Below are 26,349 nucleotides of genomic sequence, written 5' to 3'. Positions count from 1 at the left end.
TAATTTAGGGGGTTTTATCTATACCTTTAATGCAGAGTTTTCCAATTGATTTATATCTGCAAAGCTGGGTTTTGTGTCATTCTGTTCATCTGTATCGGCTATATTTCCATACATTATTAATGTTTACCTGCAAATATAGGATTTGCATGTCTTATTCAGTTGATCAATACCTGGAGTGCTGTTTCCATGTGTTGATTATTTGATCTAAACCTTCAGTGCTGAGTGTACATGTGATTTCCAGTTGACATATACCTGCAATGCTGGGTTTGTGTGTTCTGTTGGTTTATACCTGCAATGCTATGTTTCCATACATTATTTATGTATACCTGCAAATACAAGTTTTTTTTTGTCTTATTCAGTTGCATGTGCTGTTTCCATGTGTTGTTTATTTGATCTATACCTGAACTACAGGGTTTAAGTAAAAGAGCGCTATGGTTTAGTGAATGAGGGGACAAAGGGACTCTGGGGATGATTACAGGGGAGAGGACCTCTCAATGTCACGGTGCAGGACTGACTCTCACTGTCTTCCCCTGATCTGCAGTCAATGTGGCAAATATATTGGCAGCAGGGTCTAATATTAATATATATTGGCTGCAGGGGCTAATATTAATATATATCGGAAGCTGGGACTAATGTTTATATATATCGGCAGCAGGGGCTAATATTAATATATATTGGCTGCAGGGCCTATTATCAATAAATATTGGCTGCAGGGGCTAATATTTATATATATTGGCTGCAGGGACTAATACTATATATCGGCAGTAGGGGCTAATATTAATATATGTTGGCAGCAGGGTATAATTTCTATGTATATCGGCAGCAGGGTATAATATAAGTATGTATCCGCAGCAGGGGCTAATATTAATATATCCGCAGCAGGGGTTAATATTAATATATATCGGAAGCAGGGTGTAATATTTCTATATATCTGCAGCAGGGTCTAATATTTATATATATTGTCAGCAGGGGCTAATATTAAAGAATGAAAAATAACTGTCACTTTAGCTGTTATTTTGAAATCATATTTTAATCACAGTCTTTAGTTCAAAGAGATAAGTGCATATTATGTAGTTAAAAATGCACGTCTAACGTGTGTGTATATATATATATATATATATATAGTGTATATGTACCGTTTTATAATTGGCCCCCCTACTTTGGTCCCTGGCCCCCCATGTGCCCCCCCTAAATATGAAACCTGGAGACGCCACTGCAGCCACCCTGTACCAGCATGTACTGGCTGACTTGGGATGATAGGAGTGTGATTGCTAACAGCTAACAGCAATCACAGTCCCATCATGCCTAGGTTCCAGCATTTACTGGTTGCCTGGGTATAAAAAGAGTGTGTTTGCTGTTAGCAATCACACTCCTATCATGCCAAGTCATATTGTTGATTTTTTTTTGTACAATTGTGGTGTGTTACTTTTAATAAAAGCATGGTTACACACTAAAATTGGACAAAAAATACCGGTACAATACCCAGCCAACCAGTACATGCTGGAATCTGGGTATGCCTGAGATTGCTGTTAACAATCATAATATATAATTTTTTGTACAATTTTGGTGTGTAACTTACTTTTATTAAAAGTGTGTTGGGGGTCATTTTCAGTTTCGGCTAAGTGAACCCTGAATTTTCGGTTTTCGTCCAGAATTTTCATTTTAGTGCATTGCTAAAATAAATAGAACTATTTTATTTTTACTTATACAGAATCCTGCATTTGTAGTCACAAAACTTTCTAGGCCCAGAAATCAGTGAGAGGAAAAGTAAAGGTTTTGTGTCATTTAATTTATTTTAATCTGCATATCTTATTAAAGGCCATATTTTCTCACAGTGAAAAATGAGTGCGGCCCGCGCACGTATACAATTCTGATGAAGTGGCCCACTGCAGAAAAAACTTGGACGCCCCTGTTATAGAGGATCAGCCAAAATCTTTTTAAAGCAGAAGCTCACTGGGTTCGGCCTTTCATAATGCATAGTGAAGCGAAAGAGTAGAAACCACAACTCTCTGTCACAAACCGGGTCCATACAGACGACTGTAAAGACCCAGAGCGCCCAAAGATTGTGTGCAGCAGTTACGGTGCAGTAGCGGAGTTGGACAGGGCCTGGTGCAGGGCGACAGCACTCTCCCTGTGGGCATCTAGGGTTGTGCAGCCACCTACCAGCGCCCTGACATAGCAGCGGATGATGGCAGAACGGAGCAGAACTTGGAGATATCCTGCAGGCACCCTGGAGCAGGCATGAGACATAGCACTGGAATCATGTGCAGGATGCTGCAGGCTGGAAGTAGGGAAGCTAAGCAGAGTACAGGAGAAACATAACAAGAAAGAGACAGGGAGACTAAGCAAGAACCATAACCAGACAAGATATACATGATACAGGGCACAACACAAGGAATACTCAAGATCTGACATGAACAGGACAGGACACCCCTCTACCGTGGTTACAAGACAGGACACTCCTCTCCTGGGGTTACAAGACAGGACAGCCCTCTACCGGGGATTCAAGACAGGACAGGACACCCCACAGGTTACATCACAGACTGACACACATAAATACAGGAACTAGCCTAGGACTTTATGATAACAATTGGAGATTCCCTCACATCTTATGGCCATAGTATGCTTAGCCCACCACTATGCCAAAGTACTCCAATGACGGTGGGTCCTAACGCTAGAGCCTGCCTACAGAGGAACTAAACATGAAATCCAAACACATATCAGAGAGACATACCTGTAGACTGCAAACTGAGACAAACAGAACACATGCGTGGGGCACACCTTATAAAGGAAACAGAGCTGAAGCAAAGAGCAAGACTGGAATCAAGGAATCAGAGGTTCAGGACAGAACATACAGAAATCCAGAAATGGACCACAGCAAGACAGAGAAACAAAAAACATGCAGTTCCGCAGCCTGGGTAGAGTGTGACACTCTCTTGCCAACTCTCCTGCCAGCTCTTAGGGAACAGACCCACACAGTAGTGTAAATGAGCCGGTTGCCACATCTGACATCGTACCAATGAGCAGCACAGATTAGGTACTATGGTGACCTGCCACCACAGGTCGAGGGTATTACCATTACGCCTGATGTAAGCAATATTCTGAAAGAGGACCATAGTTAAGTGCATATCACAATAAGGTAGGAAACATCCAACAATCCAACAATATATATAAGTTGGCCCTCTCTCTCACACTTGTCTGCCATACAATGCATTCCCTTCAGTAACTTACCCTTTCGCATGTATTTGATATGTTACTTGCCAAGTATCCGGACTATCTACCTGCATATAGTTTACCTCAGCCAAGCAGACTTCAGTTTCTGTCTTTACAAACAATATCATTTCCACAGCAGAAAACATGATAATGATGGAATTATTGATATCACATGATGGAAGAGTTATAATATTTTTTAGTAAGAGACAGTCATATGTTCCCAGTTTAAAAGTTTCACACTTAGAGCCTAAGTGCCTTAACTTTTTCTCTGTTATTGTTTTTCCTTTTCTCTGCTGTCCACTACTCCCCTTGCTTCTTGGACCAAGTGCGGGACTTGCCCCCTGGGCTGGCACAAAATTTTTCAAAGAGGCCTGGTAGCGGAGGCATGAGAGCAGTTATGCAAACAGCTATATCAAGAGCTCCAGGAAAGGTAAGGGTGTGATGTGAGAGAGAGTGAGGTGTGATGGAGGTGTGTGTAAGAGCTGTAGACGGTGTGGGTGTAAGCATATGTTCTAGTGTGGAAGTTGCCCAGTAGGAGGGGCAAGGTGCTGTGAGGCCACTTAGCTGTACATGCCACCCTGGCTCTCCCCCTCTCTTTTTAAACACTTTCCTTACAACCACATACCCCCCCACAATCATCATGTTCTCCACCCCATACCTACTCTCTTTTCTTTGTCTGTGACCTCCTTTTCCAACCACAAACATATTCCCTTCCTATACATATTTCTCATTATACCTTGCGATCCATCACACAATCGACACACCACAAGGACCAAGTCTACAACCCCTAAACTCCTTGTCAACCAGCCTCTTTTCTCCAAATATTTCATAGCCCCACAGTGACATCAGACTTCCAAAACTGGACCATACATGTTTCAGTCATACAAACAGCTTATTATTGTGGCAGTTGTTGGTCACACTGGGTAGTGCTTAATGCAAATGTCTACAAACATTACCATGACTGGGTCATTATATTAAGTTCAGGGTAACTGCAATTTCCTCCTGTCCACCTTGAAATGTACCCAAGTAATATGTATCAAGTAATATATCATAAAAACTAGACTTGGGCACCAGGGGGCTCTTCGTGTTCGTCTTCGTGCTCGTCTTCGGCAAAAAAAATAATTCGTATTCCGCGAATATTCGCCTGGTCCTGTCTTCTCTTCGGGCGAATATTCGCGGACATTCTTCGTGTTCGGGTTTTCTTCGTTTTCCCAGGTTAAGGGGTTAAAACGGGGTTAAAGCCGCTCTGGCGCCAGGAGTTTAAATGTCCGTATGAGCAACTCTATTGGTTGATGGCAGACGAGCCCCCTGCTGGCGACCAATAGGGTCGCTCGTTCAGACTGTTAAACTCCTGGTGCCGTAATTGTCCGGCAGATCCCGCTGGTCTCCCTGTTCTATCATTTATTAACTGATAGAACAGGGAGATCAGTGGGATCTGCCGGGTAAGTTGCAGCATTTGGGTTTTAAAAATCTGCACGAGCCACTCTGTTGGTCGCTCGTGCAGACTTTTAAAACCCCAATGCTGCAACTTACCCGGCACATCCCACTGGTCTCCCTCCCTGTTCAATTAATTAAATGTCCGTACGAGCGAACAATAAAGTCGCTCGTACGGACATTTAACTAATTGAACAGGGAGGGAGACCAGTGGCATCGGCAGGGTAAGCTGGAGCATTGAGGTTTTAAAACCCCAATGCTGCAACTTGCCCTGCAGATGCCACTGGTCTTTAACTAATTGAACAGGGAGGGAGACCAGTGGCATCTGCAGGGTAAGTTGCAGTATTGGGGTTTTGAAACCCCAATGCTGCAACTTACCCGGCACATCCCACTGGTCTCCCTCCCTGTTTAATTAATTAAATGTCCGTACGAGCGAACAATAAAGTCGCTCGTACGGACATTTAACTAATTGAACAGGGAGGGAGACCAGTGGCATCGGCAGGGTAAGTTGCAGTGTTGGGGTTTTAAAACCTCAATGCTGCAACTTACCCGGCAGATCCCACTGGTCTCCCTCCCTGTTCAATTAGTTAGGGGTTAAGTTTATTTTTAAAGGGTTAAGGGGCCGTGCAAGTGAGCCTATTGGTCGCTTGCACGGCCCTTTAACCTATGGATTTCCGCTCCCGTTAACCCCTTCGATGCTGTGTTAGATAACGCAGCATCGAAGGGGTTAACGGGAGCGGAAATCCATAGGTTCGCTGGCAGGGGTTACAAAGACCGTGCGAGTGAGCCTATTGGTCACCTGCAGGGTCTTCCTCTGGCATCAACCAATTGGTTGATGCCAGAGGAGGTCCCTGTAGGCGACCAATAAGCTCATTCGCACTGCCCTGTAACCCGTGACGGCGAACCTGCGGATTTCCACTTCCGGGAACTGCCACGAAGCCGAGAAGACAAGGTAAGTTAGAAGAGGGGGGGAGAATGGTAGACGAAGACGAAGACAATCACGAAGATGTTCGTGGTGTGTGTCTTCGTCTTCGCCTACGTTTTACCGCCGCCGTCTTCTCTTCGGCGTGTCTTCGGAACGAACACGAAAACGCACTCTTCGTGTTCGTTTCCATGTTCGCCCGAAGACGAATGCACAAGTCTAATAAAAACGGTCCTTTAGGAAGTATTCTGATAGTGTGATAACGTTTGTAAAAATCAATATGTGTAATGAGTATATCCACTCACAAGCATTGCCGGTGACAGAGGCTCTTCAAAAGGTAAAAACTAGGGCTGCAACTAACGATTATTTTCATAATCGATTAGTTGGCCGATTATTTTTTCAATTAATCGATTAATCTGATAAAAAAATGAATGTAAATTTTTCATTTATTTAAAATAATTTAATAAACAAATTATATTAAATACAAACAGCATAATAAAAAAAACTTTGATAAAATGCATTTCTTGTCTTTATTTCCCAACCAGCCCCCCCAATTTATGCACGTTTCAGCCCAGGCTTGCCACGCTGCCTCCCAGATATGCCACACTGCCTCCCACATATGCCACGCTGCCTCCCACATATACCACTCCACGCTGCCTCCCACATATACCACTCCACGCTGCCTCCCACATATACCACTCCACGCTGCCTCCCACATATGCCACTCCACTCTGCATCCTACATATGCCACTCCACGCTGCATCCCACATATGCCACTCCACACTGCCTCCCACATATACCACTCCACTCTGCCTCCCACATGTCACTCCACTCTACCCCCACAAATGCCACTGTGCCTGATACACCTTATACCCCCTGATACACCACTCCATCCTCCCCAGACATGCCACACTGCCTCCCAGACATGCCACGCTGCCCTCCCCACATATTCCACTCCACTCTACCCCCAGATATGCCACTGTGGCCCCAGATCTGCCTTATACACCCTGATACACCACTCTGTCCTCCCCAGACATGCCACACTGCCCTCCCCACATATGCCTTATATACTGTATATGCCTTATACCCCCAGATTTGTCACTCCGTCCTCCCCAGATATGCCATATACCCCCCAGATATCTCATAGTCCCCTCATAGAGTCACAGACCTGTTCACAGCACACTGACACCATACTTTTATAAATAAGTACTGGGTTAATCTTCACTGCCCCCAGGATTTAGATTCCCCCTAGTTTGCCCCCCTTTATCTCTAACTGCACCTTAAGTTAGCTTTAATAAATTAGTTAAATTAACCCTCAGTCCTCATCATTAAATTAGCCCTAAACAATGGGGTGTTTAGGGCTAATTTAATGATGAGGACTGAGGGTTAATTTAATTAATTTATTAAAGTTAACTTAAGGTGCAGTTAGAGATAAAGGGGGGCAAACTAAGGGGAATCTAAATCCTGGGGGCAGTGAAGATTAACCCAGTACTTATTTATAAAAGTATGGTGTCAGTAAATTAACCCCCACCTCCCCTTTCAGTAGCCCAAATATTAATTTTATACTTACAGTTAGATGAGTGTCACAGCCATGTGGTTCTGGCCTTCTGGGAGAAGGAAGGGGCGGGGCCAGTTGTCACAGTGATTACAGGGAGGGACTGGTAAGTAGGAGCTGCTGCTGTGAGTCAGACTAAACAGATTATATAATGAGGGGTATTTTTCAGAGCGTTTGCTCTGAAAAAACCCTCATTTTATAATCGATAAAAATCGATTCAACTAATCGATAATGAAATTCGTTGGCAACGATTTTCATTATCGATTATTATCGATTTTATCGATTAGTTGTTGCAGCCCTAGCAAAAACCAATTCTTTATTCTTTAAAATCTATAAATATAGAAATGAAAACAACCACATAGTGCAGTAACTTCCTGTGATGTAATAAACAAATGTGAATGCACTTACAAGATGGTTGAATTCAAATGGTATGTTCAAAAAAGTCCAAGGTTCAGAAAAGGAAAGATAGTCCTCACATAGGTGCGTATCTCTGGTCAGGAAATACCAATCCTCCTCTGTGTAGTCACTGTCTCAACGTGTTTCGCCTCTTAGTGGGCTTCTTCAGGAGAACAATTCAAAATAATCCGCAATATTAGCGTGTGTGTAGCAGTTACGGGGAGTTCACTTTAAATACCATCTGGATCTCTGCAGTTGCTGGTGCGTGTGGAACAACAACCCTTTCGGCGCGAATCTGGTTCTCTGGAAAAGGTATATAGATGACGTTTTAATCATATGGCAAGGACATGAGGATGACCTACAAAAATTAATTTCCCATATCAATAACAACAATTATAATTTAAAATTTACATCATGTATAAATAAATCACAGATAGATTTCTTAGATATCACATTGTTTATTGAAAATGATAAAATTAACACAAAAAATTTTTTAAGCCGACAGACGGAAACGGCTTCATAGATTTCTCTAGTCGTCACCACCCTAGCTGGTTGAGAAATATCCCAAAAGGACAGGTAACTAGGATACGTAGGAACTGCACCAACGATCAAGATTTTTCAGTTCAAAGCAAACATCTCCTGAACAAATTCAGAGAGAGAAAATATCCACAGGACCTACTCAGTAACAGTCTAAATATAGTCCAGAACATGAAAAGGGAGGAACTTTTTAATAATAAAAAACAGAAAAATAAGGAAGGATTTGATTTCTCTTTTCTGACACAATTTAACGATCAAGCCCCACAAATCAAAAAAGCAATTAGTAGATGCTGGCCTATATTAATGGAAGACACAGTTCTACATAAGCACCTTCCAGAGAAACCTAAAATTATATATAAAAAATTAGCAAATTTAAAAACAATATTAGCCCCTAGCGCCCTTCCACCCTTGGACAGAGTAGATAATCATTTCATGGCAACAAAATCTCCAGGCTTTCATCGCTGTGGTAAATGTGAGGTCTGTAGAACCCGTAACATAGAAAGAAAGAAAATAACAACTTTTAAATTTACAAACACGTGTAAGGAATATACCATAAAAAACTTTATACACTGTAATACCAGTATATAGGCAGAACTACTAGAGAATTTAAGATCAGAGCTCTGGAACATTAAGGAGGGATCAAAAATAAAAGTATCAAACACAGTGTCCCCAGACACTGTAATACATGCAATTCCTTCTCACTATCTGAATTCCTAATTATAGGGATAGATTCTGTAACTGCACACTGGAGAGGAGGCAACATCATTTCCACTTTATCTAGAAAAGAAACACAATGAATTTTTAATTTTCAAACATACAAGAAAGGGGGTCTCAATACAGATCTAGACATCCTCACATTCATATAATCAACATCTACATTTATTACTATTTATTTTAAAACAATAATAATTTTATAATCAATAATATTTTTAAAATCAATAATATAATCAATATTTTTAATTCATTCATTCATTTCATATTAAAAATCATTAGTATTTTTATCAGTACTTTTAATTGCATTTTTATAGAGATTTTTATATACCGTATTTGCTCGATTATAAGACGACCCTGATTATAAGACGACCCCCCAAAATCTGAATATTAACGTAGGAAAAAAAGAAAAAGCCTGAATATAAGACGACCCCAAAGGAAAAAAGTTTTACCAGTAAATGTTAATTCATGTAAACTATTTTTTTTAATAAAAGCTATGATTGAGAAAAATATTTTTTTTGTTTTTATTTCTTGTATTTTCCAACCTGTCCCCCAGTTACGCACATCTGCCCCCAGGCTTGCCACACCAATATGGCACTGTGGCCCATGATATGCCTTTTAACCCTCTATATGCCACTGTGCCCCATGGTATGCCTTTTGACCCCCTATGTGCCACTCTGCCTCCAGAAATGCCTTATACCCCTATATCCCATTCTGGCATTTAGGGGGTTAAAATGCATATTATGGGGCAGAGTGGCATATAGGGAGGTATAAGGCATTTCAGGAGGCAGAATGGCATTAAGGGAGTTAAAAGGCATTGTATAGAGCACTCTGCCTCCAGAAATGCCTTATACCCCTATATGCCACTCTGGCATTTAGGGGGTTAAAAGGCATATTATGGGGCAGAGTGGCATATAGGGAGGTATAAGGCATTTCAGGAGGCAGAGTGCTCTATTAAATGCCCCCTTAACGCCACTCCAGAAATGCCCTATGCCCCCATTTAACACACACACACACCCTATACCCCCATTTAACTAACACACACACACACACACTCTCTCCCCCCTCTCTCCCCTCAGCCCTCTCTTACCGGTGCTTCCAGCCGGGTCAGCGGGTTGACGTCGCCTTCCGCTGCAGCTGGAAGGAGGTGGAGTTGGCAGCGGGGGTTTTTCTGCGTCCGTCGCGGATACCTTCCCCGGCTGTCAGAGATCAGAGTTCCCTGCACCGGTGTGGCACTGATCTCTGACAGTCGGGGAAGGTCTACGCGACGGACGCAGACAACCCCCGCTGCTAGCCACACCTCCTTCCGGCTGCAGCGGACGTTGTCTACGCGGATCGCGTAGACGTCAACCCGCTGCCCCGGCAATACAGCAGGAAGCACCGGTAAGTGTGTGTGTGTGTGTGGGGGGGAGACAGGAGGATCCAGGTCCCCTGCAGCGGTGCGGGGGATCTGGATCTTAGTCTCCTAATCAGACCTCTATTTGAGGTCTGATTAGAAGACGACCCCGATTAGAAGACGAGGGGTATTTTTCAGAGCATTTGCTCTGAAAAAAACCTCGTCTTATAATCGAGCAAATACGGTATATATTTTTATATATTTTTTATACATATTTTTATAAAATCTTTGTATATTTTCATAATTACAAAATCCTTAAATATATCTGAACATATCTCTCTTAATAATTCATATACTAGAGATACCATCAACCATAATATATTCTGTGTTAAAATCCATATACCAGAGATGCAATTTATTAAAAACCAAACAATTGGAAAAAATTTAAAATCAAGAATAGCACTACTTTTGAATCTTATTTTTCAAAAATATCTTTTTTTCTGTCAATACTTACCTTTTTTATAACACTCGGATTAAGTATTTCCTATCATACTATATATTACCATATATAATTTTTTTTTTTATAAATCAAAGTTTATTATTTTACAACAAGGTATACAAGACAGGAGGGGAATAGGAGTGAACAGGGGGGGGGGATACTAGCAAGAAATCTCAAAATCCTGACACAGCAGGAATGTGCATATAACAATGACAGTAATTATGACAGCGTTGCACACAAGGATGACAAAATAGACAACACCCCTGATAGACAGAAACAATAAGTAAGACCCGCACCCCTCAGCCTATTCCGGCCATAGCGTCAGAGCGCCGGAACTAAAACGGTTTGCACCGTAAAGTGCTGAACACGGGGAGAAGGTACCGGGTATCTCTAATAAGGTGCATAGACGACTCAGCACCTGCAGCGTGTAGGGGAGAACAAAAAACAAATAAGAAAGAGAACATCAGCCAAATAGAAGTTGAGAAGAGGGATCCGCCAGGAACTGGGACCAGTAGAACCAGGTACGACAATGCCGCTCGCTAAGACTATCAGACCTGGCCACCAGCTCCTCCATTTCCCGAACATGTTCAACCCGCAACACCCATTCCCGTATAGAGGGCGGAGACGACGCACCCCAATGAAGGGGAATCAGAGCTTTAGCTTCATTCAGCAGGTGCCGAACCACCGAGCGCCGATACACAGAGACGGGTCGGGAGGTAAGATTTAGCAAATAGTTAACAGGGGCGAAAGGAGGCGGGGAATCGGTGAAACGAGGAAGGATACCATGGATAGTTTTCCAAAAAGGGACAATCAGAGGACAATCCCACCAGATGTGAAGCACTGTTTCCACCGACTGTCCACACCGCCAACACATATTCGAGCTCTCTGGGAACATAGCATGCAATATGACCGGCGTGCGGTACCAACGCGACAAAAATTTGAAGGACATCTCCTGCGACCTAGAGTTTAGGGAACAGCCGTGAGTCAAAGTAAAAATCTTACCCCACTGCGCCGCAGTCAGCGAAACAGCAAGCTCTGTTTCCCATTTACCCACATACGCTGGTAGAGGGACATCATCGACGCACAATAGTAGCTGATACAACAAAGAAACGCCGTGGGGAGGCAAGGCATCCCTAGAGTGCAAAGCCTCAAAGGGGGTAAGGTCTCTAATAAGATGATGTTTCTGTGGAATGGAAGCAACATAATCTCGCAACTGCAGGTACTGGAGAACCTGAAGAGCGGTAGGGGCAACCTCAGGGAAAAGGCTAGAAATGGGCCGGAGTGTATGACCCTGCATAAAGGAACTCAGCGTAGGAGAATCATGCGATGGCGACCCCAAGAAGGCACCCCCAGACACACCCGGGGGAAAGTCCGGAGTATCACGAAGTGGAGTCTTGGGCGAAGGGTAAATCAGCAGCCGGCACTTGCGAGAGACAGAGTGTAGCACCCGCAAGGTGGCTAGTACAAAAGGATTACCCTCCACCTGCCTCCGGGCCACCGACAGAGCCAACCAGGTAAGTACCTGAATCGGTACCAAACAAGCAAACGCCTCCAAATGAACCCACAACTTATGAGAAGGGCGATATGTCCACTCCAAAGACCGCAAGAGATGACAAGCAAAATAATAAGTACGGAGACAAGGCAACCCCAGACCACCCGTCACCTTAGGTCTCTGCAATAACGCCATGGCCAATCTAGGGGATTTCTTGGCCCAGATAAAGGAGAGGAACATCGAACGCACCATCGAGAAAAATACCATATATTATTTAATGTATATAACCTATTCCTTTTTTACATTCCCCCCTACGCTCAGGATGTTTTTTGTACCCTGAGCTTTCAAATGAACTACAATTTTCTCTCTTGGACTGATACCCTAAAGAAGAATATTACGAACGTTCGGGGAGGAGGAATCAAAGAAAGAAACAACTCCGTAACTTGAATACCGCAGCAGAAAGGAGGAGAAGCGTCCCCCGTTGCCTAGAGACGCCAACGTCATACGTAGGAACGCCTCCCACACGCACCGATAACAGCCAAAGGGAATAGAAGCGTCCCCGTGGCCTAGAGACGCCAATGCCATACGGAACAACACCTCCCACACGCATCGACATCAGCACACATCCAAAGCGTCTCCGTTACCTGGAGATGCCAAAGCTGAAGGGAGGAGATGCGTCCTCGTCACTCAGAGACGCCAAAACGTGATGACGCCTCCCACACGCACCGGCAACTGCAGAGATCCAGATGGTATTTAAAGTGAACTCCCCGTAACTGCTACACACACGCTAATATTGCAGATTGGTATTTCCTGACCAGAGATACGCACCTATGTGAGGACTATCTTTCCTTTTCTGAACCTTGGACTTTTTTGAACATACTATTTGAATTCAACCATCATGTAAGTGCATTCACATTTGTTTATTACATCACAGGAAGTTACTGCACTATGTGGTTGTTTTCATTTCTATATTTATAGATTTTAAAGAATAAGGAATTGGTTTTTACCTTTGAAGAGCCTCTTTCATCGGCAATGCTTGTGAGTGCATATACTCATTACACATATTGATTTTTACAAAAGTTATCACACTATCAGATATATTTTTCTTTTTTCCTATATACACATGCGCCCCGATTGCTGTTTCTGTACGTTTTCTGAACACTGAGAGGAGTGTTTTGTTGGGTTGCGGCAGTGTAAAAATAGGGAAGTATTTTGCTTTATATATTTTTATTTTTATTTCTCTGTTTTTCACTTTATTTTAACACGTGACAGGGTGTTAAAGGTTTAAATTTTCTGGAAGTACAATTCTACCTAAACCTCCTGTCCTTTCCACTCAGATATTCCTGTTTTCTAAGCTCTCAGAATATTTGGTGGGTATAAGTGTATTTCAGTGTTTCTTAGCCCTGAAACACACAATAATGTGTGCAGAAGCAAAATGATGTAAGTAAAATGTATGATTATTTTTGGAAATTACTTTGTAAACACTTATCCATAGATCAGAATGTCACATAAAATGACTTGGTAAAGCCCACCTCTAGACGTGTGTACTACCATACCCCTAATGCAAAACTGTCCCTCTTCAGCCATTTTTAATGTTGGGAGTTATAAGATGTCACTCAGCTCCTCTTCGTGCTTGTTCAGTCAAATCAGCCATGAAGGGCGTGTATGGCTGGTTCCACGAGTTCATGTTCTGTGTACTAAGTGTTAGAGCACTTCCAGCCAGACTCTTTTAAGTGCTTAGTCATTTCTTCTTTATTCTGAATATTGCCTGCTTCTAATCTTTTACCATCAGACAGCTGTTATCAAAGGTCTATGTATGCCAATGGTTCAATTCATAGGTCAGCTTGAAAAAAGTTACTATGCTTGCTCACTGGATCAACACTGCACTTTGCTTGTTTCTGGTTGCTTTAAAAGTAAAGTACTGGGAGCACTGTGCTGCTAAGCGATATTTTGTTTCAGGGGTCAGTGAAACAAGCCGTGTTTGTCTTGGCTTTTTCCCCTAACATTATTAGTTTTGGGGAATCTTTGAACATTACAAGCTGCCAAAGATGGACACGTTTGTTTTAGAGAGCATCGCTAGGTCGTGGGGCTTTATTGATTTTTTTATGTGATATTGTTACCTATTAAATTGATATACAGAAAATGAGTGATGTCTTTATACAATTTAACGTATAAACACATTCTATGCTATTCCTATATACATTAACCTAACAGTGAAAGCTGTTAAATTAATCTGATACACTCATACCCACCAAATATTCCAGAAGAGAGACACTGGAGAGCAAAACGGGACACAGGGATTTGAGTCTGAAAGGGGGAATATTCATCCAAAACAGGGGAACATGGAGCATTTGTGTTTCACTTAGAAAGGAATGAACTAATGATTTTCTCCCAAATGTATTTCTAGCTCTTACAACGCAAACAAAAAAATATTAACAATTCACACAGTTAAAGAAATGGGCAACAGCAAAAGACTAAACATTGGAAAAGCGACATGAAGCTCCCATCATTGACACGTAATGGGTTAAATGGATAAAAGCCTAGGCAGTGTGTTTCAAACCCATACCATGACTATTTCGTTTATGTTTTTGACATGTCATTTTGCCTTCCATAATCCGTTAATTCCATAGAATCTACTCTTTGTTATACATATATCATAAAAGTAAATTTACAAGCCCATTTCAATTCATTAATCCTCCCAACTCACATAACTCATCTTTGCCTCATCAGTTTGCACTTGATTGCCTTAACTGAATTTGACTGCTTCCTACTCAGCAGTGCTTGCACCCGTTGCACCGATGCTGATTGGCTTTGGGTCATAAGGCTAAGCTTTGTCAGTTGAAATGTATTGTTCTATTATACCTCTCAGAGTACTTGGCAAAAGAACTGAGATTTAAAAAGACACGCAAACAGTCATAAATCACAATGGGTCGCCACTTGTAAAAGTGGATTATCATTAAGTAAACGCCTATAGACAGGTTTGCAAGCCAGAACACAACTAATGGTAGGCAGGTAAGCGTGCTAAATCCATTTGTGAAATTAGCTATAGCTTGTAAGTTTTTTGTTGTTAATCAATTTATCTCTTTGGAGATATTTATGCTGCTACAGCTAGGATGAATTAATTTCTGTTCCTGATTATCCTCTCCCCGCCCTTACAAAGACAACTTTGTACCATGCCAAAGCATTTTGGTTGTCCAAAACAAGACACCTACGTTTAGGAGAAGTGGTTAAAGGTGTGCAGCGGCATTGCTAGGTGAGGACATGGTTATAGGGATGGGTTAGGGCAGGTATTGCCCCAGTGGCAAGGGGTCGCCAATTGCTGCTTACTTGCTGCAGTGTAATTTATGTGTGCAGTATGAATGCAGTATGTGTTGTGTTGGGTAATAAGGCCACTTGGTGCATGGGGCCCCTCTCCTGCAGCAGGGGTATTTGCAGAGACAAACAAAAGTTCCAGTATGGGTATCATACACTCACTGGCCACTTTATTAGGTATACCTTGCTAGTACCGGGTTGAACCCCCTTTGCCTTCAGAACTGTCTTCATTCTTTGTGGAATACTTTCCACAAGGTGCTGAAACATTCCTCAGAGATTTAAGTCTATATGAACATGGCAGCATCATGTAGTTGCTGCAGATTTGTCAGCTGCACATCCATAATGAAAATATCACGTTCCACCCCATCCCAAAGGTGCTCTATTGGATTGAGATCTAGTGATGAGTCATGTTCAAGAAACCAGTTTGAGATAATGTGAGCTTTGTGACATGGTGCATTATCCTGCTGGAAGTAGCCATCAGAAGATGGGTACACGATGGTCATAAAGGGATGGGCATGGCCATCAACAATACTCACGTTTATACGATGCTCAATTGGTACTAAGGGGCCCAAAGTGTGCCAAGAAAAGGTCCCCCACACCATTACACCACCACCAGTCTGAACCATTGATACAAGGCAGGATGGATGCATGCTTTCATGTTGTTTACGCCAAAGTCTGACCCTGCCATCTGAATGTCGTAGCTGTATTTGACCCTCATCAGACCAGGCAACGTTCTTCCAGTCTTTCATTGTCCAATTTTTGTAAGCCTGTGCGAATTGTATTCTCCTCTGACCTCTGACATCAACAAGGCATTTTGGTACACACAACTGATGCTCACTGGATATTTTCTCTTCGCGTGAAAATCCCAGTAGATCAGCAGCTTCTGAAATACTCAGATCAGCCTGTCTGGCACCAACAACCATGCCACGTTGCACGTTGCAAGTCACTTAAATTCCCTTTCTTCCCCGTTTTGATGCTTGGTTTGAACTTCAGCAAGTTGTCTTGACCACGTCTTCATGCCTAAATGCATTGAGTTGCTGCCATGTGATTGGCTGATTAGCTAGTTGTGTTAACAAGCAATTGAACAGGTGTACCTAATAAAGTAGCCAATGAGTGTATATGGTAGGGTTAGCTTCCTGGTTCTGCCAGTAAGCAGCTCCTTCTAAAATCATATGTTACAGTCAGTCAGTCAGTAGAAGCTGCATGACTCTCTGCAAGAGAAACGGCAAGGGTCAGAGTTAATGTGTCAGGACCCCCACAGCCATCAACTTCCAGCTGCCGTAAGATACTCTGCAGGTACAAGCTGGGATATCTGTTTCTAGCAGTCAGTGTGTATCTATTTATGTGGAGATATTTCTGTATGATGTGGTTGTGCCTATTAAGCATGTGTGTACATTCATGTATGTGCATTATGCCTATGTGTTTATGTATATCAGCATAGTAACACAAATAATGTTTATACATTATGTATTTAGACTGCCATAGGCTGTGTAAATAGACTTGTGCACGGCAAGTGAAATCGATTCAGACAAAATTTTCATTTTATGTTTGTCACATTCATTTTTGGGCAACAAATTTTGTTTCCCGGCCGTTCAGTTCGAACAAGGTTTGGGGGCCTTGTTTGATTTGGAACCACATTCAGGATGTGTTCCCAAAGGGGGAGGTCCCGGACACCTTCTGGACTCACCTTTCATTATAGAAATTAAAAAAAGGTTCCCCCAGAGTTAGGACGGTCAATGAGGTGCAGCAGCAGCAGCAGGAGTAGCAGTAGCAGCACTGGGTCTGGTGCATCATAGGCACACGCAACCCCCGTGGAGCATGACTGAATTTCCCCAATATTATATATTATAATGCCTAGTTTTGTCACCAATATTTATCAATGAAGAATAATATATGATAAAAAGATAATTAAAAAAATAAACTTGTCCACAAATTACAGGTTGGTCTAGTAGTATAAAAACTGTCTTAATCCGCTAAACTCTATTCAGGAACAGGAGAAAAAAATCTCTGCTGCAGTCCCTGTGGTGTATCAGTAGTCACTACAGCTTCTCCAATTCACCGTACAACAGTACATTTTCTGCACCAAAATAAACTATTACTTAACTTGCAGTATTGTATAAGAGCAATGAGCATTAATCTCAGCCTCTGCTAACCTAACTCTCATTTGGGGTCTAAAAACTAGGTGCATCTTATACAGTGGTTGTAGATTGCAGTTACTACTTCCCAGTCCCTCTCTGCAGTCACACTGACAATCGGCCCCGCCCCTTTCTGATTAGCAGTCTTCCTGCAGTTACACTGATAGTTGGCCCCAACCCTTTCCTTATAGCGTCCACATGGCTAAGCAATTCATCTAATAGTAACAAATTCATATTTGGGCTGCTGGAAGTTAGGGGAGGTGGGGGTTAATTTAGGGGCAGTTATGGTTAATGGGGTGTTTAGGGTTAATTTAGGGGCAGTTATGGCTGATGGGGTCTTTAGGTTTAATTTAAGGGCAGTTAATGGATGGGAGTGATGAGGATGATGAGTATGAATTTCATGATAATACATTTTTTTCAAATTTTGGGACCTAAAATTACGTCTTATACATGGGAGCGTCTTATACATGGGAAAATACGGTATATATGTAATTCTGGTCCCTTCCCCTTGTAAGTGCGGATTGACTTTGTAAGTGTCAAAGTGAAAAAGTATGAAAAAACTCCCACAGGCTATTGGACCCATCAATCACAACCATGACCAGCAATGAGACCACCCCCGTGTTTTTGGCTACTTCTACCTATCAGTCATTGATATGTACCCTCCTATACACAGTCCCTCCCACTTTACCTCATCAAGGAGCACCAAAATGGCTTGTAATGGGGGCTGCTACACATGGCAACAAATGGGCGATTTCTAACACATTTTTAAAACTTTTGCATTTCGTTTTTGTTAATTTCGTCGGAGTTTGCCCTCGTTTTTCTGATTTGTACGATTGCACAAAGCAGTAAATTTTCGTAAGTACACATTACACATGAAGAATAAGATATGCCCTGCTTTACATGTTGCTGTTTTTCTTATTATTTTTGATTCTGATAATTACACAACCCATAACCTGGTTGTTTTATGAGAAATGTGTACATGAACTGACTTTTTCAATACAAAAAGGATCCACTGTTTGCTCTTACAAAATGATTTCCATCTGTTTCCTTATTTCTGGGATTTGATGAAGAAGCATTTTTTATTAGGTTTTCCTTCCAACTATTTTGCAGAGGAAAACCTTTGTGCCGTGTATTCTTTGCCAAATGAGGAAAGGGAGCTAGTATACAAGAATAACACGAATAGAAAAAGATAAGCTGAGAGTGATTTATTACCTAAGTTCAAAATCCGGTAGCAATTGAGATATTGCAAATCTAGTAGCACTTTATACCATATTTAGAGTCTAATAAAGGTTATCAACCATATTTGTTGTAAGGCAACCTTCAAATGTGTTAAAATGCATAAAATACATGTGACATAATATCCTGACACTCAGCAAAAAGGATGGTGACTCCAGAAGTAGTCAGTGGTTGCATGGGGGTTGCGAGGTGATGCAAGTCAAACACTCTCCTCTACACGAACATGGGTCCCTATGATTACCCCCCCCCTCTGTTTTCATTGGGGCAGGGGTAATAAACTCAGGCTAATAATACACTATGGGGGGCATAGACCCCATTCACTGCCTCACCCACTCACATCCTGCCCCTATTAGGATGAACGGTTAAACTAAATGTCTATTCTATAAGCCTGTAAACAAACATATATATAATTAACCGCTAAATACATTTTTGTAATATAATAAATGTTACATTATTTATTATACGTAAAGTTTATTTTGTAATCATTATCATATGCTAAATTCTTTATGGAATCCATAAAGGATTATCTATATCTATGGAGAAAACAACCTCTTTATACTTTATGTAACTTACTATGGGCAGTATATAGATGACCTACTATTTATCTGGCAAGGTACTATTATGGATTTGAATCATTTTTTTTACATATTTAAACACTAATAATATATTTACAATTTACAAGGCAAAGTAAAAAATCCAGTATTAAACTATTAGATCTGGAATTAGTATGTATACCCAATTAATTTAATGATGAGCTTTTAATTACTAAAGAAATGGGTAATAAGACCAAATTTGGCTCAGTGACTTTTTGTACAGACTATAATAGGGATTAGAAAAAATGTCGGTGCGCTAAGCTAGTCTCAGGCTCAAATAATACAAATGTATAATATGAGGCCTACCAAACAGTGTGAGCATGCTGCAAATACAGTGTGTTGGCTGTACAATGTATACAAAAAACAAAATACTGTCTGCGCTTCTCACCCTAATAAAGTTGGCAACAAATATATAAACATAATATAAATGAGAGGTTTTGGTTATATGAATTGGCCAAAGCATAATTAAGCTCACCCGCCACGTCAAGGCACACTCTCAATAGGGTGAGAACCTACTCTCACCTCCTACATAGTGGGCACACAAAGCAGTTTATACTGCTACCAAAACCAAATTAATGTGTTGGGGGAGGTGCAATTAAACCTCCTCCCATTTAACCCCTGGACAGCAAGCTGCAACCAGACTAATGAGGAGCCAACAACCTCAAATATGTGCAAACAGGGAAAAGAAAAAATGTCGGTGCGCTAAGCTAGTCTCAGGCTCAAATAATACAAATGTATAATATGAGGCCTACCAAACAGTGTGAGCATGCTGCAAATACAGTGTGTTGGCTGTACAATGTATACAAAAAACAAAATACTGTCTGCGCTTCTCACCCTAATAAAGTTGGCAACAAATATATAAACATAATATAAATGAGAGGTTTTGGTTATATGAATTGGCCAAAGCATAATTAAGCTCACCCGCCACGTCAAGGCACACTCTCAATAGGGTGAGAACCTACTCTCACCTCCTACATAGTGGGCACACAAAGCAGTTTATACTGCTACCAAAACCAAATTAATGTGTTGGGGGAGGTGCAATTAAACCTCCTCCCATTTAACCCCTGGACAGCAAGCTGCAACCAGACTAATGAGGAGCCAACAACCTCAAATATGTGCAAACAGGGAAAAGAAAAAATGTCGGTGCGCTAAGCTAGTCTCAGGCACATATTTGAGGTTGTTGGCTCCTCATTAGTCTGGTTGCAGCTTGCTGTCCAGGGGTTAAATGGGAGGAGGTTTAATTGCACCTCCCCCAACACATTAATTTGGTTTTGGTAGCAGTATAAACTGCTTTGTGTGCCCACTATGTAGGAGGTGAGAGTAGGTTCTCACCCTATTGAGAGTGTGCCTTGACGTGGCGGGTGAGCTTAATTATGCTTTGGCCAATTCATATAACCAAAACCTCTCATTTATATTATGTTTATATATTTGTTGCCAACTTTATTAGGGTGAGAAGCGCAGACAGTATTTTGTTTTTTATAATAGGGATTATTACACAATAATAAAAATTATACAACACCACTTGCCTCTATTGAAGCTAGATGAGGGAGATAGAAGAGTCCTCTCTTCTGGAGTTAGGTTTGCATCTCGTAGTGCCAGAACCCTGCAGACTTTTCTGTAATAGTTTTGCATGTAATTGTAAAGGCTACTCCTAATAAGAACACAGTTAGTCTGAAAGAATATGATAATTGATGTACAATGTCATATATGCAATACAATGTAAAAATTTAATTTACAGTATATAGGTTGTATATATAGACAGATCAAGTCACTTATACGGGAACATCTGAATGATCTTTTGAAAAATGCAGATACCCCAGTCAGCATACAAAAATGTAATTCGAGGAATCTCATATACTTTTCTTTTTTAATTAAAGAGTGTATTCATAAAAACCCTTGAGGTTCTTTAGATATGAGGCATTTTGGCTTTTTACTCTTGGTACAAGGAAGCCTGATGAAATAAACAGAGAATATGATTTGACCAGTTTCTTCTAATAAAAAAAACAAATTCATTATCACGATTGATGAAATTATAATGTATAATATAATGATTATCAACTGTATTACTTAATATGTTAATTAACAACATAGATCATAGGTCATTCAAACTCAATCTTTCCAAATAAGTTATATATTTGCATAAAATATGTAACAGGAGAAAAGTATAGTTAAGATAATACCATTTATTGGCTCAGAGTTTAATTGCAAGCTTTCGAGGTCCCTTCCTCAGGCATTACTGAAGCTAAAACAGAATTTTCTAAATACAAAAGCACAATTCACACGTTAACAAAAGCTTAAACACAGAGGTATTGGGGAATTTGCTCAGTAGTAATCTGTTTTCTAGATTCATATAAATGTGATATATATATATATATATATCACATTTATCAACCCTCAGAAAAGCACATCTTTGTTATTATGTTACTTAGTTAAAGATATATAGAGATATACATTCACTGGCCATTTTATGAGGTACACCTGTTTAATTGCTTGTTAACACAAATAGCTAATCAACCAATCACATGGCAGCAACTCAGTGCATTTAGGCATGTAGACGTGGTCAAGACAACTCGTTAAAGTTCAAACAGAGCATCCAAATGGGGTAAAAAGGGGATTTAAGTGACTTTGAACGTGGCATGGTTGTTAGTGCCAGACTGGCTGGTCTGAGTATTTCAGAAACTGCTGATCTACGCGGATTTTCACACACAACCATCTCTAGGGTTTACAGAGAATGGTCCAAAAAATCTGAGAAAATATCCAGTAAGCAGCAATTGTGTGGATGAACATGCCTTGTTGATGTCAGAGGAGAATGGGCAGCCTGGTTCGAGATGACAGAAAGGCAACAGTAACTCAAATAACCACTCGTTACAATCAAGGTTTTCAGAGTACCATCTCTGAATTAGGGCTGCAACTCACGATTTATTTACACTTTCATCTCTTTATCACAATGGCCTCTCTCTATTCACCTTATTTTACTGACATAATAATAAAAGCTACAAGAACCCAAACACAGTGTTTCTCAAACTAGGTTTTAATACAAAGTTATTAGTAAATATTAATTCATATGTTAACAATTTTTCATATTTAATAAAAACTATGAGAAAAAAGCCTTGTTTATATTTTCTTTTATTTACCAAACTGCCCCCAGTTATGCACATCTGACCCCCAGCTTGCCACTCTGCCCCCAGATATGCCTTATACCTCCTATATGCCAGAGATTCCACTGTGCCCCCTGATATGCCACTGTGACCCCGATATGCCTTATACTCCTTATATGCCAGTGATATGCAACTGAGCCCCCTGATATACCTTTTACCCCCAGATATGTCTTATTCCCCCCTGATATGCCTAATATCGATATGCCTTATACCCCCTATATGCCACTGAGCCCCGTGATATACCTTATAACTTCCAATATGCCACTCGCCCCAATTTATGCCTTATACCTCCCTATATGCCACTGTGTACCCTGATATGCCACTCCGCCCCCCATAAATGCCCTGCACCACTCTGAAATTCATTATACCCCCCATACACCACTATAACTCACCCATACACCACTCTGCCTCCTCCCCCTCCCATACACCACTCTGCCTCCTGTCAGCAATGGAGGTTCACAAGACACCAGGGAGCCAGGTAGAGAGGTAGAGTGGTGTATGGGAGGGGGAGGAGCCAGAGTGGTGTATGGGAGGGTAGCTCCCATATACCCCTCTGACTCCTCCCCCTCCCATACACCGCTCTGCCTCTCTCCCGACTCCCTAGTGTCTTGTGAACCTCCGTTGCTGACAGGCTCTTTCACTGCAGCTTCATAAAAGCCCCAGCGAAAGTGAATGGTAGTAACGGAGGCTGTCTGTGAGCATCGTGCAGACCCCCACCAGTGTTATAATCCGATCTCTGTTTGAGAGGAGTTTTTCAGAGAAAAAAAACTCTTTTTATAATCGATAAAAATCGATTAGACTAATTGTCAACGATTCTCATTATCGATTATTATCGAGTTTATCGATTAGTTGTTTCAGCCCTACTCTGAACCCACAACACGTCAAACCATGAAGGAGATGGGCTACAGCAGCAGAAGACCACACCGGATGCCACTCATGTCAGCTAAGAACAGGAAACTTAGGCTACAATTTGCATAGACAAATTAGACAATGAAAGACTGCAAGAACGTAGCCTGGCTTGATGAGTCTTGATTCCAGCGGCAACATTTAGATGGCAGGGTCATCCTGCCTTGTATCAATGGTTCAGGCTGGTGGTGGTGTAATGGTGTGGGGGACATATTCTTGGCACACTATGGGCCCCTTAGTACCAATTGATCATTGTTTCAATGTGACAGCCTACCTGAGTATCGTTGCTGACCATGTCCATCCCTTTATGACCACAGTGTACCAATCTTCGGATGGCAACTTCCAGCAGGATAATGCACCTTGTCACAAAGCTCACGTCATGTCAAACTGGTTTCTTCAACAGTTCACTGTACCCCAATGGCCTCCACAGTCACCAGATCTCAATCCAATAGAGCACCTTTTGGATGTGGTGGAACAGGAGATTCTTATAATGGATGTGCAGCCGACAAATCTGCAGCAACTGCGTGATGCCATCATGTCCATATGGACCAAAATCTCTGAGGAAAGGTTCCAGCACCTTGCAGAAAGTATGCCACAAAGAATGAAGGCAGTTCTGAAGGCAAAATGGAGTCCAACCCGGTACTAGCAAGGTGTACCGAATAAAGTGGCCAGTGAGTGCATATAGAGATATATACTTCATAGGAACATAATAATTATTATTATAATAATATAGTTCTTTTTTGTGTTAACAAAATTATCATATCTACCTAATTCATTCTTATATTGAATATAAATATTATAAACTCAGTGAATAATTACTTAACATTTATTATAGCATACAAAAGTATTTTGCAGTTAATTCATTTATTATATATATATATATATCAATTTCCCATAATAAATTTACATTTATTTATTCTAATAGGAATTGCACAACTCATATTTAATGCACTTATGAAATATTTACTTAATGTATTTCAATATTGAATACAAAAGCACTTTGCGCTTATAGCACTTTAATGAGTAATAATTTGATTATAGTATTTAATTAGTGCAGTACTTCTTATAGTTGAGATCTTATGGCCAATTGTTTAAGGGGAAATGGAATCACTGTAACCATTTCTTGTTTGGAATTTTTATGCTCCCTCGGTTTATCAATTAATTGCACTGATTGGATAATTAACCAATTTAATCTGTTATAATTTTACTATTTGCACACTTGATTCAGTTTATGATTAAGTGCCATTTTCTCCTGATATTACTAGCAGCTTCTTGCACAATTAAAAGTACTTTGTTAAAATCTTCATATATTTGCTTTGTTGGTGGTGCTAGTGGGAACATCAGATACCCTCTGCACCTGGTTCCAGTGTTTGGCACCCGGGGCTGATCCTGTATTTTTATCTGTATGTCAACTGGAAAAAAATAAATTAAATAATTTTAAATAAATAACATCTTCTGAACAGATATCGTACAGTGTAATTCCCACCACTAAACAGTGACCCAGACATTGACGGTAGTGTAGCATAACCCCTATTATTATACACTAAACCAGATATTGACTTGGTAGGTCTCTGCCCCTAAAACATTCTGCCTGTGCCACCTCTGCCCCTAAAGCAGCCTACCTATACTCCCAAACAGCCTGCCTGTGTCTCCTCTTCCACTGAAACAACCTGCCTGTGCCACCTCTGCCCCAAAGCAGCATGTCTGGGCCACCTCTGCCCCTGAAGCAGCCTGTCTGGGCCAACTCTGCCCCGAAAGCTGCCTCCCTGTTCCCCTTCAGCCCCTGAAACAGCCTGCCTGTGCCAACTCTGCCCCTGAAACAGCCTGCCCCTGGAAACAGCCTGTCTGTGCTAACCCTGGCCCTTTAGCAGCCTGCATGTGCCACCTCTACCGCCAAATCAGCCTGCTTGTGCCACTTCTGCCCCCAAATCAGCCTGCCTGTGCCACCTTTGCCCCCCCAATCAGCCTGCCTGTGCCATTTCTGCCCCTAAAAGCTAACTTACTACTAACTTACTAACTTCATTCACCCACTAACATTCACTCACTCATTCACTCTCCTGCACCCCCTTACCTCTCTTGTTTCGGCCGGCTGTGCAGACGTCTATGCGGACTTTATGAGGAAACTCTATTCCCACCCAAGTTCCTGCTCCCCATGCGTGGCAAAAGGGTTTCCTCATACAGTTCGCGGGTGCCACAGCAGTAAGCTGTGGACCGGTATAAGGCCGCCGTCAGGCCACTGGGCACCCCCTGATAAGTGGCACACGGGTACGTACCACCCCCCTCGCTCCCCTTCAGGTACTCTACTGCCTGGTTTTATGCAAAGGACTTGTTGGGTGAACGATTGTTTGCAGAACCGTCTAAAGTTAACATAGTGTGGAAGCTTGTACAGGAATGTAGTTATTAAACTAAATGTCCTTTGGGGGACTTCTGGCACAGTGCCACAGTGTGATTTGCTATTTTTAAAAAAGGATAATTAACTCAAACAAAAAATTCTTGCTTGCAAAGTTAACATCAGCAGAGGGAAATTGCTTTAAAGTATTATTTAGAATGCAATGCTGGGCTGTATTGCGGCAAACACTGCAGTAATTTAATCTATTCTAGAGCCTTTGGTTTTTAATTTTTATTACATTTGAAATAAATGAAATATCTATTTACGTTCTTTGTATTAATTTTTCTCTGTTTTCTGCCGGCTTTCTAGCAGGGGTTAATATGGGGTTAACGCTGTAACAGTCAGCAGCAGCTTTGGCGCCAGGATTTTAAAGACCCACTATATTGGCCGCCGGCAGGGGACCCCTCTGGCATCAACCACAAGGGCAGCTTCTCTTCATTGGTTGATGCCAAATGAGCCCCCTGCCAGGGACCAGAAGAGTCGCTGTTACGGACCTTTAACTCCTGGCGCTGAAGCCGTTGGTCT

This window comes from Sceloporus occidentalis, unplaced genomic scaffold, assembly GCF_023333645.1.
Source record: "Sceloporus occidentalis isolate IW3139 unplaced genomic scaffold, rSceOcc1.0.p SCAF_42, whole genome shotgun sequence".
NCBI lineage: Eukaryota > Metazoa > Chordata > Lepidosauria > Squamata > Phrynosomatidae > Sceloporus > Sceloporus occidentalis.
Note: the sequence above shows the minus strand (reverse complement) of the source record.